The sequence below is a fragment of the Schistocerca gregaria genome, chromosome 5 (assembly GCF_023897955.1).
Source record: "Schistocerca gregaria isolate iqSchGreg1 chromosome 5, iqSchGreg1.2, whole genome shotgun sequence".
NCBI lineage: Eukaryota > Metazoa > Arthropoda > Insecta > Orthoptera > Acrididae > Schistocerca > Schistocerca gregaria.
In genome coordinates, this window is record NC_064924.1 from 445,026,514 (window position 1) to 445,044,773 (window position 18,260).

Sequence of the window (18,260 nt, forward strand, 5' to 3'; positions counted from 1 at the left end):
CAGGTGGAAATGGCATGGCAAGCCGTTCCACAGGACTACATCCAGCATCTCTACGATCGTCTCCATGGGAGAATAGCAGCCTGCATTGCTGCGAAAGGTGGATATACACTGTATGAGTGCCGACATTGTGCATGCTCTGTTGCCTGTGTCTATGTGCCTGTGGTTCTGTCAGTGTAATCATGTGATGTATCTGACCCCAGGAATGTGTCAATAAAGTTTCCCCTTCCTGGGACAATGAATTCACGGTGTTCTTATTTCAATTTCCAGGAGTGTATATTAGTTTCGTAATTTTTCAGGAAGTAATAATAATTGTTGTTTTGCTTTGGTACTATTTATTTGTACGTATTATTGTATATATATCAGAACATCAACGTGTTTTGCAATGTTTTGAAAGTTATCTCAATTTTTATGAACCTTTCCATGTTACAACGTTGTATATTCTGTAAAAGTACCAGGGGCGTTCAACAATCAACATTCAATGAAACACTTCTCTTTCTCTCCTAACTTCTGTTCAAAAACGCGCAATTTTCTCAGCTCCCGAGCAGAAATAAAGACATGTTTTGTTACGATGGCACTTCTCATGTGCTGTACCACTTCGTTCCAGTGAAAACTCAGCTTTGGTAAAAATGTGATGTACAACCTTATTTTAGGTTAGTCTTCGTTTCATGAACTGTGACACAAAGATAGAGCAGCGTGGAATGACGTACTAGTATCTGTCATGCAGGCTCAATTCGATTCGATGCCCAGACGGGTAAGAGCCATTGTTGGTGCTCCGTATACTAAGTATCCCCAAATCACCTATTCATTTAATCATGTATTCTTCATATTACAATGCGTACATACAATAAAGTTATTTACTACTCTTCATGATGTTGCAGTTTTAATGGTCAGGAGTGTACTTTCTATTCCGACGATTTTTCTCTGTTGAGAACGACATACAGTATCTACCCGCATTTTCTAAGAATGCTTCAGTCCAATCACACATCTGCTTTGCACCTGACGACTTCCCGAAATCTAGAAACATGGCCATCAGAGCTAAAGAGAGCGAACTGGGTTCGGCAAATCGATTCTTTCACAATTAGTATTAATTCCTAGAGAGAAGATGTTTGGTCCCTGATTAGATTTTAGCATACAATAGTAAAAAGTTTTCCACAGTTTTACTTGAGATTGATGTCAGTCATTATATTTGAACAAATAAGCCCTCGGTCACAAATATTAAGTCAAAATTCACCAGGTTTCGACGCTACTATAAGCGTCGTGTTCAGAATTAGAACAGGTAGTTTAATTCTGAAGACGAAGCTCATAGTAGAGTCGAAACCTGGTCAATTTTGACTTAATATTTCCGAGCGAGGGCTTATTTGTTCTAATATTATTCTGCCACAGTCACTGAACCTTAGCAGCTATGTTCAAAGTTTGATGTCAGTTATTTTAGTCTATAGTTAAGCGTATTCGGTCCGTCGACTCTTCCTTAAACCGAGAATGACCTGTGTCTTCTTCAGATCGCTGATACAATTCCCTCTGTCACTGATACATGAATTTAAAGATTTCCTTCGCCATATTTTTAGCCGTATTCATTCATCGTTCTGCAGTGGTGTACGTTAGAACTGTGTTTGAAATCTTATGGGCATCTGGCAACTCCGCATTTGTAAACGTTCCACTGACTGCAAAACCACGTTCGTGATGAACACTAACCTGTTGATGCTACGTACTGATGTGCTTGATGCTAGTACTGTAGAGCAATGAGTCGCATGTCAAAACAAGCACCGAAGTCAACATTACCTTCCTTCAATCGGGCCAACTGGCGGTGAATCGAGGAAGTATAGTACATACTGACGAAACTAAAATGAGCTCTAACATGGAAAGTAAGCGTTTCCGGTCACATGCCCACGTAACATATTTTCTTTCTTTGTGTGTGAGGAATGTTTCCTGAAAGTTTGGCGTAGCTTTTTGTAACACCCTGTATATCCAACGAAGAGAGACTCGTTTCATCAGGGGACCATTTGGTATGCAACAGAGTTTTAAGTTACGCTGCCCTTGCGAGCAACCAGTCTGCGAGGGGCTCATGAGCAGGACGGAGAAAAATACGACGCAGAGAGCTCCACCTGAGCCTTATGTTAGGCATATTGCTCGCGGGCAGTGGATAAACGCGCGGCAGTGTCGACACGCAGGGGGCGCGCACCCTAGCTGTTCACGCATCATAATTGAAATGCTCGGCTAACTATAGTGGAAAGCACTACAAGAGGGGCGTTATTGATCGAGGATAGGTTTACTGTTAAAATTTTCGGAGCAAACGTTCCACGAAAAGTCGAACAGCATATCAGTTCCCCCTGCAAACGTCCCGGAAAATGACCACGTCGAGAAGATAAAAAGAAATTGCAGCTCTTATGGAGATTCTTTATACGTACTGTTCACGAAAGGAACAGGGAAGGGATAAAATCTCTGGGCCTAGTGGTACCGGAATTACCCTTTGTCATACACCCTAAGGTGGCTGTCGAAGTGTGGATGCATATGTAAGTATGGTAAGGTTTTCTCAGTTCTCAAATAAATAAATAAATATATAGATTTAAAAAAATCCGGTCCACAATCTATTGGTACTAAATGAGCAACAAGTGGCCTACAGCAAAAATGACAGTAACTTCTCTGTTTTACATGTTAACAAATTTCTTCAACAATTGTTTATTAAAATGTTTAAACAAACTTCTGGAAATCGCATTAGTTATTCAAAATCCTATATTCCAAAATTATATACGATGAGTTTAGCGATATTGTAATGGAATATTCAGGTGAAAACATACAGGTAATTGAAACAGTACGCTCTCTCCAGCGTCCGGATATCACCCTCCATTAGCACTGCCAGTTAGAATGGATGGTGAGTAATCCAGAAAAAGAAAACCAAGAATTAGTGATTTTAGTTCGTGTAACTAAAGACTGCAGATAGCCTTTTTTTTAGATCATTTCTACACAATCAGTGAAAATAGCAAAAATGCCTCTAGTAGTGACCGTGGTTATGGCTGCAGCAGGAAGGTAACATCAAAGCATTTTTTGAAAGTGTAGACACGGCCAACAGTTGGAGAACACTCTTCATGCAGTGGTACGATCTTCCTGCTGCAAGCATAGCCACGGTCACTACGTGTAGCTTTTTGCTGTTTTCACCTATTTTGCAGCACTAGTCCAGAAAAATAGCGACTTGCAGTGTTCATTTACACGGCCTGTAACGACTTGTTCGTGGTTTTCTTTCTCTGGGTTACGCTACATCCATTTTAACTGGCAGTGCTCGTGACAAGGGCCGCCCGAACGTTGGGAGACAGTACTATTTCAATGGCCTGTTCAATTTTTTTCACCTGAAGACACGATTACGAACAATGCCGCGAAACTGGTGGCGTATAGTCTTGGAGTAAAGCATTATCAACAGGTAACGCGGTCTACAGAAGGTTTTTTTAGACGATTTCAATAAAAAATTTAAAGATAGTTGTTGAAATGTATCAACTAAGCAGTGTATGCCCGCACCGTAAAAATCACACGTCCGCAATTTTGTTCATTGGAATTAGTTCGTGTACAGACAGTTCTGAACTTGTGCCATTACTTGCCAACGTACTATTTGTATTAGTTACGTAGTGCGTGATGGGTAGAAGCCATTCGCTGGTGACGTACGTCCCCGGCACACGTGCGGCGCTGTTCCGCGCTAGGGGCGGCAGATGCATTGCCGAGATATTGCATTAATGAGGGCGGCAGACAGTGGTCGGCCGGCTCTCGTGTGGGTGGCTCTAACGAGTGGCCAGATTGCTAGACAAGCGGCTAAATAGTCCAGGCAAAATATATTCATATGCGTATGATCTCTATTTATAGTTGACCTGACTCACGTTTAGAGAAACCGGTTACGTCATGTGGGCAAATAACGATGTAGCAGTGAGCAACAGGAACTGTAAGAAAAGTGATTTCCGATCAGTGTTTCACTGTAGAACATCAGTTCGTTTGTCGTAAAGGTGGCTAATGGAAAATGACTTCTATGCATTTACAGCTACATGTATACTTGGTGGGCTAGATGATAAGTTTTATCGAATCACGCACTGAATTTCCACCACATACTTGTCGCAGGCGTGGGGGAGGGGGGGGGGGGGGGAGGAGGGGGAGTGACTGGTTGTTTGCCTTTGTGTGTACGTTTATTTGCCTGATTTTATCTGCGCAATATCTAAGGAGTAGATACGTATCGGACTGAGAAAGAGTTGTAGTTCCTGTTTAGCTTTCTAAGAATATCCTGACGAGATGTACGGCGTCTTTCCTCTCAAATCAAAGAAGCCTTTTACCTATTCGCGCCGTCCTTTCGATGTCTCCTGATCTGTCACTGGTAATATCCATGTACTCGAACAGTGTTGAATCTGACAGCATGAAAGAAGATAATTACTGCAGAATAGAAGGGAGAACCGATAGAGGTACTCAAGATACCCTCAGCCACACACCATCAGGCGGCTTGCGGAGTATGGATATAGATGTAGATGTTGGTTCAAATGGCTCTGAGCACTATGCGACTTAACTTCTGAGGTCATCAGTCGCCTAGAACTTAGAACTAATTGAACCTAACTAACCTAAGGACATCACACACATCCTTGCCCGAGGCAGGATTCGAACCTACGACCGTAGCGGTCACTCGGCTCCAGACTGTAGCGCCTAGAACCGCACGGCCACTCCGGCCTGCGATGTCGATGTATTATTAACGTTTTGTATGTAATACCTTTCATAGACAAACAGGTGTTTCCGAGTACGCCACCATCTGCTTTGCTTATAAGTGAATATTTATGGTAGTTCCTACCTACACTTATCACCCATTGATTATGACAACCGCCCTGCTATCGATATAAACCCGTTGAGGCGATAGCAGTGTCACCTGGCGAGGACTGATTGCTAGTCAGATATGTAAGCGACGCATGTAGTATCAGGGAGCGTGCTGTCCGTATGTGGAATGAGGAAGTCCTATCTGAGAATGACCGAGGACAGATTGTGATGGCCCGGAGGCTCGGCACGAGAATTTCGGAAACTGCACTTGTCGGCTGCTCGAGGTGTGCTGTGGTTTGTTCTTCAACATGTGGCGAAACCAAGGTGAGAACATGTCCACCCCTAATTGCAGATATTGGACGTAGTAAGCTGGGCAGACTGGTAAACACTCTAAGCTACAGTAACACCAGACTTCAATTCTGAGTGGAGTACGAGCGTGTCGAGCACGTAATGCACCGAACACTTCTAACGACGGACCTCCGCAGCCGACGATCGATGCACGTGCCAATATTATCTCCAAGACATCGTTAACTAGGCGTGAAATGAGCAGGTGACCATCGGCACAGGACGTTTGCGCAGTGCCATAGCGTTCCATGGTCTGGCGAATCCCAATTCCAACTTCATCAGGCCGACGAGAGGGCGTGAATCCATGGTCTTCCACGGGAACGTCTCCTCGACGCCTGTACTGCGGGACGGAGACCAACTGGCGGCGGGTCCATTAAGCTCTTGGGAACATTTACATGGGTGTCCATGTGTCCAGTGGAGTTCGTGTATGGCACCAACACGGCCAATGAGCATCGTACACTGACTACATATACCCGTTCATGACGATCATGTTTCCCGATGGCAGTGGCATTTTTCAACAAAATAATGTGCCATGTCACAATGCCAGGAGTGTGATAGAGAGGAACACAGTGACGAGTTCCAATTGATGTGCCGGCCACCCAACTCCTCAGATCTGAACCCGGTCGAACACATCTTAGATGTGACTGATGGGCGTCAGAGCTCATCGCCACCATTCCCGGGATTTACGGGACTTTGGTGACTTGTGCGTGCACGTTGTGGTGGCAATTCCCTCTACCGACCTACCAAGGCATCACTGCTTCCATGCCATGACGCATCGCCGATGTTATCAGTGCCAAAGATCGACATACCCGCTAGTAGGTAGGTGGTCATAATGTTCTGGCTGATCGGTGTATATACCGAAAGGTCTCTGTGTACAGCATCACTACAAAATTACTTAAATTAAATAATTATTCACATGCAGGCCCTAAATTGCATTTACATTGAATATATTTTATGCTCCTAGATTTCCATCCTTCTTATTACCGCCTGTGTGAAAGTTCATGGGAAAGTATTTTTCGTGTTTCCACTGGTAGCTATTAGTATGGAACTTGCTGTCTGCTGTAGTCAGTCTGGCCAACTTTGGGTATTCAGCCAAATCAAATAGGTTTGTGCCTTCTAAGTCGTCTTTATCGACAGTGGGTAGGTTGGTACCGGAAGCAACCACTTTCGTCTATTCTGGCTACCTGCGGAGAATCGTTGTTCTGGGATGGTTCCTCACTTGACGGTGAGCAGTCGGTGAGTGTAGCTTAAGTTTGAGCTTAGAGTGAGATGTGTAAGTCTTCAGGCTAGCTGAAGTAATATATTTCACTTATTATTACACCGATACGTTCATTATATGATCCGCAGCTTACGCAGGATAGGCCATGGTGAAATTTACCAATTTTAATAAGTGTCTTCTGGTACTTTCTTTGTGCTACCAGAACTTCTACTGTGCAAAGGCTCCCCGTCTAGTGATGCTGACATTACGTTACAGTAGATATACCTAAGTGTGTAGGCGGTACATGGTTACATTCTCGTGTGAATGTTTTTATTTATTTTTGCAGTTTCAATTTTTTCGGTCAGATCTCTGGTTTGATAAATTGGCCTTTATGCTTTGCACCAAATGACGCGGAGATGCGTTCTGTCTTGTTCAGCGGTAATCCATCGTGTTCCCTAGAGTGAATTTAGGTTATGTTGAATGTTCTATGTAATTCATGGATTTTAGTGTATTTTATCGTGTGAAATTTCAAATGGATAGCGTGCTTGCTTTACTAGTCTCAACCAGGTGCTTGGCCGAGCCAGTTGAGCCCACACCTCTCCGTGCCCATCGAGAGACATATTTCTTGCAGTTCATTGTATCTTTCTTTGGACGTCGCACATGTAATTTAACAGTTTTGTGAAAATATTCAGCCACCTGGTAAATCTGCTATCTTTTCTTTAATCTAGTTTCCAATTGGTCCCCCCCCCCCCCCCTCACCTGGTATCGGTTTTATTTATGAGAGAATATGTTAATAAATTGCATTTGTCGAAATAATACTACTTCGGAAGGCACGAATCCCTTTCCCTGAGTTTATGATGAAGGCGCAGTGTGTCTTGAGCATTGTTATTTAGTGTGGATCTTGCGTAAGTAAGTGCATTTATCCTGTCCTCTTCACATATTTTCCACATACCTTCCCCTTCATGTGGTTCGTCGCCATTCAGCTATTTGAAACATTGTTAAACTTAACTCAGGCAATGGCAAGCGTTATTACAATCTATTTATTGTATAGTGTTTAACTTGCGTTTTGCTTAAATAAATTGTGTTTATGCTTCAAGAGTGCCCATTAACGCAGCCAACCCTTGTGAAATCGATCTTACCTGTCGTCACTAAAGCGCAGTATTCTTGCAGGACCAAATTCTGAATTTTAAGTAGATTCTAAAGAACTATATTTTTTTAACTAACTGGTTTCATTCAGTATGATCTTGTTCATTTTCATAGATGATTGAAGAAGTCGTGAAATAGCACATAAGTTTTTTATATGTAGGCTTTCGTGGCTGTTGTCAGTTTCATTACAATAACATGAGCTACAGTTTCCAATTGAAACAAGACAGAGTCTATGAAATATAAGCTCCCGGCGGAACGCTTGCCTCATGAAAGTGCATCAACAAACCCACAGGGGTGGTGCTTCGCGGGGGTGGGAGGGGGAGATGAGCATTAAATCAATTTTCTGGAATAGCCGCAGGAACCACAATTTAGTTTTGTCTACTAGGCGTTCAGTACAACGACCCTTTGCTGCAGGGGTATACGAGATACGCTGTCTGTACGGTTCCCCCTACATAGAAGGAACCGTGAGGCCTATACGGGCCTGGATAGCAAAACGCAAAGACTGTGTCCCACAACAGGTGGTCTCTAGCGCTACACAACAGCATGTAAAGTTCACGTTAAGGCCGAGTGTTTGCGAGATAGCAATTGGGGCGCACAGGAGACATTGGAGAGAAGCTGAAATCGTGAAGCGGTCTACCAGTAGAGAGGGCGGATACAGGCTCCTGACATTCCGAGTGTTAGCGATCCCAGAAAGGCCTGCGAGAGGTCGTATGGCAGAGGCCTCACCGCAAACTCACCACTCTTGCATGCGACGGAAGTTGCGAAAAAACACAAACTAATTTCGGAAACTGATTTTTCTGTCGTGTTTTTACGACCTGAGTAGGTTTTAGCAGCCTGATCAAACATCGGTCCTTTAATGCGATCTATGAATGTAAATCAACTGCTGCAACCTCGTCATTAGCATGAAGTGAGTTTACTTTCGTAATATTTTGAATAAAAAAACTTGTAAGGAAAAGTGAGATGTGTGCGAAAATGCATCTTCTAAAACATCCGCGTTTTATTATACTCACCTGTATCACACGTGTTGTAGGTTAGGTATGTTAAGAAAACTTCCGAATCAGTAAAATACTGTACATTTCAATTCCTGAGACTGTCACCAGCCATTGATTGTGTCCGAAAGGCTTTGGCATTAAAAGTAAGACTGAAAGTAGCATTTCACTAATAAATCAGATATGCAGTACACAGGGTTTTTTCCAGTCAGTTCCAGAACAGGAAGTGAATGAGCTGAGACGGCAGACCTCCACTTAGACCCCATCCCAGAGTATGAAACTGATCCATGCGACCACCTCCGGGGGCGTGTCTTGCTGAATAGCGCCTCCCAACAAATATTGGCTTCAACAGTTACTCTCTGTATGGGTCAATGGACACGCTACCTCATCACGTACAGGTATAAACGGTCAGTTTGTGTCGAAGAGTCCTGTAGATTACACTGCCCATTATCCACTGTCCACGATCGGACATCGAATCAGCTATCGTACAGACGTCGCTAAGTCCACGTCCTTAGTTACCAACCACCTCCAACTGCCTAATGACTCCACACTCCCCCTTCCTACTGAGTACCCTTATGCCCACTACAGTGCAACACTTGACTACAAAACCGAACACGGCCCAGACGATTTATACGCTGGTGCACGGGAATGCTCTTGCGGACTCTTTCATAGCTGAGGATCACTCACACTCAACAATCCTGAAAAAACACAGGCGCCCCACGTGGCCAACGAATCCCATGCTGTCAGGCGGAGTGGCCGTGCGGTTAAAGGCGCCATGTCACTAATTGCGAGGTGTGTTGTTCTTAGCATAAGTTAGTTTAAGCAGTGTGCAGGTCTAGGAACCGATGACCTCAGTAGTTTGGTCCCTTAGAAATTCACACACGCACATTACCTTACTACATCTCCGAGAGGTGCCCCCCGACTCCAGAACTATCGAAACACCAGACAGCACATTCCAGCATTTAGATCTTCCAAGACCTTCCAGCCAAATCGTCTCTCAAGTAGAATTCAGGCATTCCTAGAGACCACTTTCTGTTCACGCTAACAGCACTCTTCTTAAAATTTGCTTACTGTGAAGTCTCTTCAAAATTATTTCCAGCTGGCGCTGTGCAATACCTCCCACCATATGAAAATCTGTGGCCATTAAGTCAGAAAGGTAGGTGCACACGACTGTGGAAAGAAGGGCCGGACGAAAGTCACTGTTCCCCAAATACAGGAAACAGGATCAAGAATCCAGAACTAATATGTTACAAGGAAATGTGACATTGTGCATGAGGAGGGAAAGACCTTCCCATTAGGCGACTGAACAGCCCTTTTGCAGTCTTCCATACAATGGCCAGAATTAAATCGCTCCTCCCATACCATAAAAAGGCGTATACACGGTGTTACAAAAAGTTAAGGCCAAACTTTCAGGAAATATTCCTCACACACAAAGAAAGAAAATATGTTACGTGGACATGTGTCCGCAAACGCTTACTTTCCATGTTAGAGCTCATTTTATTACTTCTCTTCAAATCACATTAATCATGGAATGGAAACACACAGCAGCAGAACGTACCTGTAACACTTTGTTACAGGAAATGTTCAAAATGTCCTCCGTTAGTGAGGATGCATGCATCCACACTCCGTCGCACGGAATCCCTGATGCGCTGATGCAGTCCTGCAGAATGGCGTTTTGTATCACAGCCGTCCACAATACGAGCACGAAGAGTCTCTACATTTGGTACCGGGATTGTGTAGACAAGAGCTTTCAAATGCCCCTATAAATGAAAGTCAAGAGGGTTGAGGTCAGGAGAGCGTGGAGGCCATGGAATTGGTCCGCCTCTACCAATCCATCGGTCACCGAATCTGTTGCTGAGAAGCGTACAGACACTTCGACTGAAATTTGCAGGAGCTCCATCGTGCATGAACCACATGTTGTGTCGTACTTGTAAAGGCACATGTTCTAGCAGCACAGGTAGAGTATCCCGTATGAAATCACGATAACGTGCTCCATTGAGCGTAGGTCGAAAAACATGGGGCCCAATCAAGACATCACCAACAATGCCTGCACAAATGTTCACAGAAAATCTGTATTGATGACGTGATTGCACAATTGAATGCGGATTCTTGTCAGCCCACACATGTTGATTGTGCAAATTTGTAATTTGATCACGTTGGAATGAAGCCTCATTCGAAAAGAGAACATTTGTACTGAAATGAGGATTGACACTTGTTGGATGAACCATTCGCAGAAGTGTACCCGTGGAGGCCAATCAGCTGTTGATAGTGCCTGCACGCGCTGTACATGGTACAGAAACAACTAGTTCTCCCGTAGCACTCTCCATACAGTGACGTGGTCAACGTTACCTTGTACAGCAGCAACTTCTCTGACGCTGACATTAGGGCTATCGGCAACAGCACGAAGAATTGCCTCGTCCATTACAGGTGTCCATTGCAGGTTCTAGGTCTTCCCCAGTCGCGAGTCATAGGCTGAAATGTTCCGTGCTCCCTAAAACGCCGATCAATTGCTTCGAACGTCTTCCTGTCGGGACACCTTCGTTTTGGAAATCTGTCTCGATACAAACGTACTGCTCAACGGCTATTGCTTCGTGCTAATCCATTCATCAAATGGGCATCTGCCAACTCCGCATTTGTAAACGTTCCACTGCCTGCAAAACCACGTTCGTGATGAACACTAACCTGTTGATGCTACTTACTGATGTGCTTGATGCTAGTACTGTAGAGCAATGAGTTGCATGTCAACACAAGCACCGAAATCAACATTACCTTCCTTCAATTGGGCCAACTGGCGGTGAATCGAGGATGTACAGTACAGACTGACGAAACTAAAATGAGCTCTAACATTGAAGTTCAGCGTTTCCGGTCACATGCCCACATAACATCTTTTCTTTATTTGTGTGTGAGGAATGTTTCCTGTTTGGCCGTACCTTTTTGTAACACCCTGTATATCCTGTGTACAGATAGGGACGTAAGAGAAGAGAACTATCCTTCCGACTTACCTGGCAGCTTTTGTGACACGTTAGGAATATTTTAAAATCCATTTCCCAATTTTTAATTCTGTTTCCCAACTTTCACGTCACCATAACATGGCAAGATGTAGATTTTTATTGACTCGCGCAACAACTGATCAGGTAAAAGTTGCTTCATTGTCTTTCGAACCGTGTTATTTATATCATGCAACAGGTAAAGCTATGACAAAAGAAGAGGATGACCATTAATTACATTTTTTTTGTCCACCTTCTTGAAAAACAATTTTGGACCGATTCGCACAAATTTGCAAGCAACTTAGAAGCGACGCGCGCAAAAAAACTGACAAAAAAGTTGTTTTTTTTGCACATAAAATCCTAATGAAGCTAGAGTTTCTGATGTGAGTTTTCGGTTTTATCGTAAGAGTGTATTTTTTATTTATTTGATTCACTTAAACCGTTTCCGTGAATTCACTTCACGTAAGAACGATTTACACGTGTTACATTTGGCTCGATTTTAAAGCATTGTACAACAGAACCTCGATAATGGCTGGAGGTTACTGGATGAAAAATTTTGTTTCGACTTTATCCATTTATCTACCTTTGTGTAAAGTTTCAGCACAGTCGTAGGAGTTGAACGTAGAGAAGTAGCGCGATTCAAAAACAGCATAGAAAAAAGTATTTTTTACACGTAGCATGCAAATGAAGCAAGACTTTTTCAGACGGTTAAAACTTATCTTAGACAAAGGTCCGATACACCAGTGGACCAAATTTGAACCATAAGTCTCGTTCCAGTCCGCAGTTATTTCAGAGTGACTACTTTTTCAGTTAAAATCCAGATGATGGTTTTTACACGTAAAATACGATCTGTGGACCTACAAACGGTGTCATTAAGTGAGCATTAATTTCAGCCCAATTAAAATCTTTTTCAAAAGGAATTAATGGGTTTGTACAATTTGACTGTGTGCCAGCTTTGGTCCGTAGAGTATATTAAGCAAATCTTGCTTAATACACTGTAACAAAGCTATAGTAAGTTGTTCGAATGCCTATACAAACGGCTGCTGGACCGGGATAAACCGAAAACGTTTTACCTCGGGTTCCACTGAGTGAGGAGGCGCAGTGTTTAGCACACTGGACTGTGTAATATTTCTGGCCTAGTCAGCCATCATATTAGGCTCCAAGAAGCTGTTCCCAGACCAGTGTAGATGCAACAAGTATATAGATGACGAAATGTGGTGTGAGGTACCTGTGACAGAGGTTAGATTCGGTACCATTCCCGTGAGAAAGACCGCCTGCATAATGCTACTTCTCTGTGATTGGACGCTGTGTTCGGAGCAAGCGAGCCAGAACGTTAAAGTATAGTTATTATTATTAGTTAAACTACTCATTGGAAAGACTTCACTTTTTATATAAATATCTCTCAACAGCTGACTATCAATGAGTCATTTTAGAATCATCATAAACAATTTAAATCAAAAACAAAAGACTGACGAAATTGCAGACGAAGCAGTTTGGAAGCGTTCGGGTCACGCCTTTTCTGGTTCAAAAAGGTTCAAATGGCTCTGAGCACTATGGGACTTAACATCTATGGTCATCAGTCCCCTAGAACTTAGAACTACTTAAACCTAACAAACCTAAGGACATCACACAACACCCAGTCATCACGAGGCAGAGAAAATCCCTGACCCCGCCGGGAATCGAACCCGGGAACCCTTTTCTGGTACGGCGCGCGGAGTGTTTCGTGCTGTTCGTCACTCTGGATTAGGCAGTCAAGAAGAACAGACATGTTGTCTGTCGTAGGATGTGTTTCCAGTTTTTATTTAAGTTCATGTTCGTCACTCTGGATTAGGCAGTCGAGATGTACCGTCATGTTGTCTGTGGCAGGATGTGTTTGGCAGTATTTCGTATGAAAAGACTCACTCCGGTTGTCATGAGGCACAGGCACGTGCCACAAATAGTGTAAAGATACATTTTCGGAAACATTTCGTTTGATCATGTAATTTTCTGTATCAGAAGGTGTTGTATTAAGATGATGTAGTCTTCTCGTGTGGCATCCCAAAGAAGTGATATATTATTGCAGAACAGAACCTCGTTAAAAGTCAGTTTCAGCCTCAAGATACAGAACCTATGGCTGGCCTTTGTGGCCGAGCGTTTCTAGGCGCTTCAGTCTGGAACCGCGTGACCGCTACGGTTGCAGGTTCGAATCCTGCCTCGGGCATGGATGTGTCTGATGTCCTTAGGTTTGTTAGGTTTAAGTAGTTCTAAGTTCTAGGGGACTGATGACCTCAGATGTTAAGTCCCATAGTGCTCAGAGCTGTTTGAACCATTTGAACCACATAATCTACGACCTTCGTGCTGTTTTCTGCGCCGGGGACATCAACTTGAAGACAGCAGGTTAGTGAACTATAACAGAACCTTCGTATTCCACACAGTTCAGTGTGTTAGGCGCCGCCCGCCTACTGCATGCACTGAACAAATGTGTTCAGTGACACATCATCTGCAGTAATGCAGAGGAGGTAAAGGAGGATGATCAATCAATTCATTATTGCATGTAATGGCAGTTGTGGGGTAGGCAGATAGTCGGATTCGGTTCATTGGTAGAATTTTGGGATGATGTGTTTCATCAGCAGAGGAGACCGCTTATATAACACTAATAAGACCTATTCTTGAGTACTGCTCGAGCGTTTGGGATCCCTATCAGATCGGATTCAGGGAGGACATAGAAGCAATTCAGAGGCGGGCTGCTAGATTTGTTACTGGTAGTTTTGATTATCACGCAAGTGTTACGGAAATGCTTCAGGAACTCGGGTGGGAGTCTCTAGAAGAAAGGAGGCGTTCCTTTCGTGAATCGCTACTGAGGAAATTTAGAGAACCAGCATTTGAGGCTGACTGCAGTTCAATTTTACTGCCGCCAACTTACGTTTCACGGAAAGACCACAAAGATAAGATAAGAGAGATTAGGGCTCGTACCGAGGCATATAGGCAGTCAGTTTTCCCTCGTTCTGTTTGGGAGTGGAACAGGGAGAGAAGATGCTAGTTGTGGTACGAGGTACCCTTTGCCGCGCACCCTATGGTGGATTGCGGAGTATGCATGTAGATGCAGATGTAGATGTAGATTCTTCCTTTCTTGCCGTAACTGGCATTCGGTAGGACGATGGTTCAAACGAGCGTCAAGCCATCCTCTTTTAGGTTTCCCGCGATTTTCCCAAATCGCTTCAGCTAAATGCCGGAATGATTCAGTTGAAAGAGCACGGCCGAGTTCTTCCGCATCCTTCCCTAACTCATATTTCTTACTGAAATAGGAAGCGAGTATTATTGGAGTTTACTTGTGACAAACTGGCTCCAGATGATCGGAATGTTATGTAAGTGCTTGTGGACACGAGAGAGCAGGCTGGCAAGGTGCCTTGCCACGGTCCCCGGTCCCGCGGGTGCAGCTGGACGCAGCAGGTCCGCAAGGGAGCGCACCCAAGCGAGGGAAGGCGCCACGCACGCGCGTGCCCGCCGCCATGCCGGATGAGGGAAAGCCCTTTGAGTACTTCCTCGGCCGGCAGCGCCAATGCGGCGGCTTCCCGCTCCGAGCCGCCTGCCGTGAAATTGGGCCCGAGTCCGGCGGCGCACCTGCTGCCGCGGCGGATAAGGATATCCGCGGGCCCCGCCTGCAGAGGCCCCGCAGGTCACCGCAGCTGATGCCGCGACCAGCCACCAGGAACCACACTCCAGTCCTCCCGAGCGCCACCCCCACCTGTCGCCTCGCGCGCGGCGCGCGACCGTCGTTCCGGCGGGCAATTAGGCCGGAAACCAGTTGCCCTCTTCCTCTACAACCTTGAACGATTACGTGAGCCCAGTCACCCAAAACCAAAAAATGTCGACTCGGGTAATTAATCTGACTAGTAGCAAATTTTTGTACATTGTTAGCGGAAGTATCTTTAACAATATCCTAGAAATCCTGAACTGTGGAATGTGAGTATTATTGTGTTTCAGGTACGAATTACCAAACCTAAAGCCGAAATTAATTACATTGTAGACGATTTATTCTGAAAACAAGTTGAGAGTTGGCAATACTCTCGTAGGATGTACAGGTTGGCTACAGCGCGCATACACAAGCTCTTGAATCTAAGATATTGGAGTCACGCCTCGCAGCGCACGGATTAACTAATGGCAATTTGGAGGCCAGTGTAGGAGCCCGTCTTGTGTGGTGCGCACGTGTGTTGGGCGAGGGGTCGTCGCCGAGCTGCCGTACTGCCGTCTCCGCCAGCAGCGACACAGGATTTGGCATTTAGTTGATATTTTTATAATTTGCAGCGCGCTTATTAATTTAAAGAAATTAATCTCATTATGTTCATATATCTAAACATTTATTATATATTTTTTATTGTATTATACAGTGACGTCGCGACTTAATCACATGGCATGAAGATGGTATCTGTTCTTCATATAGTTAAAGCTAACCGGCCATTGACCTTCTTCTTCTGTGCTGGATGCACACGCATTTCCCGAATTTTTACGGGTCTCCGTAAGATTGTCTGCCGCGAGAAATGAGTATAATGCTCAGGGACACTACGAATGTAGTGTGTACACATTAAGTTGCGAATGTGGGTCTCACGGGGAGCGTGTATGGGATAAATCCCTGCAGTCGCACTATCCCCTGTGTCCTCGGTGGGTCAGATGGATAGAGCGTCTGCCGTGTAAGCAGGAGATCTCAGGTTCGAGCCCCGGTCGGGGCACACATTTTCAACTGTCCCCGTTGATGTATGTCAACGCCCGTCGACAGCTAAGGGTCTTGATTTAATTATCATATATTCACATGGGGCTGCATCTTGATGGGCTCCGTTGAGTCCAGCGATATGACTGCTGCCTCCACTGTGAGCACTTCGAAGTTCGCCGCGCCGCTGCCACTGGAGCGATGGCACACGGTACTCGAGAAGGCGGTGGCCGCGTCTTATGTGCGGCGACCACGCTGTGTGAACACATGGTGCAGCAAGTGTGGTAGTGAGGGAACGTTTTTTCTTGAATATCTCGAGAATCGCAGCTTCTGGGAAAATGATTAGCAGTACGAAACTAAACTACATTAATTTTCCAACAAAAAGTCACCATTCATTTTTTTATCTAGGACTAATAAATTGCAGGGAATGGAAAATTCGCAGATTATTAAAAAGAACATTTCAATGGTAAAAATTTGTGTTTTTTGTTAAATACAGTGGATTGCGAAAAACAGGGTTAGAAGTATAAGGGAAGGTAGGTCGGCAGATTGTGATCACACACTTCTCTCCTTCACAGGTCTGCAAACTGAAGAGCGAGCAGGCAGTTCCTCGTCTCTCTATCACACTACGTAACAAAAATGAACTGCAAGGTATTTGAGAAAGTTATACTGACTCTGCAGCAGGCACTTCCCAGGGAGGGAGGAGTCAGGCTGTTTATTCTCTAGAAAGTGCGTTAACACTACATTGACTACGAGTTTGACTTGCTATGTATACAAACACAAGAAAAGCTTATGGACAGAATCTACGTCCATCCATGGGCGTTGTTCCATACTGCTACTGCAGGAGAATTTGATCCTTAGTTACATTGTACAGCAGTTCCGGTATAGGCGCCTTCTTCTATCACGAGCGCTGCCCACGTTTCAGTTTGCAGCATTTCCTGTCCTGATCCCTTATGTAAGTAGACAAAATTAGTTCACTCAGCTCGTGTTTATACAGGGTGTTTCTGCAAGAGCGTTCAAAAATGTGTCAGGGCGTAGAGAATGCTCTACTGAACTATTTGAGGTAGGGAACCTGGATCGGAGAAGCCAACTAAGCAGATATGGAAGTAAACTTGTCTACCGCTTTGTCTAGCAGCGTTGCTTCCAACTTCTTTGCAACTAACATGCGACAGGTTTGCACGCACTGTGCTGTTTATTTACATGTACATTCTTTACTTCCTGCAAGGAAATAAGGAGGACATCCTGACTACTAGGAAGTCAGGAAGCAGGTTTTGTTTTCTTTATTTGTCCATAAGAGTAGCTTTGTTGTATCGTATTTACATTGTCCCTTGACAGAACATGCTATGAATCAACGACAGGTCCATTCATTACTTATTACTGTTCAGAGACGCATAGTAAAATATGATGGCGCTGTACCGGTATTCCATGGCCTGCGAGGTCACCTGACTGAATCCACTTGATTATCTCCTAAGGAGATATCTAAGTCACTTGTGTAAGAGACGCCAGTGGATACGAAGTTGGAATTAGTTGCCAGAATTGTAGCTTCCTGTGCCGGCCGCGGTGGTCTCGCGGTTCTAGGCGCGCAGTCCGGAACCGCGCGACTGCTACGGTCGCAGGTTGGAATCCTGCCTCGGGCATGGATGTGTGTGATGTCCTTAGGTTAGCTAGGTTTAAGTAGTTCTAAGTTGTAGGGAACTGATGACCACAGCAGTTGAGTCCCATAGTGCTCAGAGCCATTTTTTGTAGCTTCCTGTGATGTGATTCGAGACACAACAGGAAATTTGTCAGTCTTGTTGCATTGAGGTTGATGGCCGTCAGTTTCAGCACATTTTGTAAGATACAGTACAAATGGTACGTTCATCATGTCAGTGATGTTATCTGCAGTTAACTGTAACTAATGTAAATAAAAGAGCACACAGTAATGTAATTTTATTCCTATTATCCCTATAAGCTGGTTTATCCGACCACAGGTTCCAGTTTATTAAGTGAGCACTTATTTGCAGTTGTTAATTTCGGGAGTCTCAAGAAAAAGTTAAATAGTGACATTTAAGCATCCCCTTACCTCCATGCTGACATCCCTCGCGTCAGGATTTTTGCTGTGTTGTTCATGACACTCAGCCACCTAGCCATACAACTGCATAAAT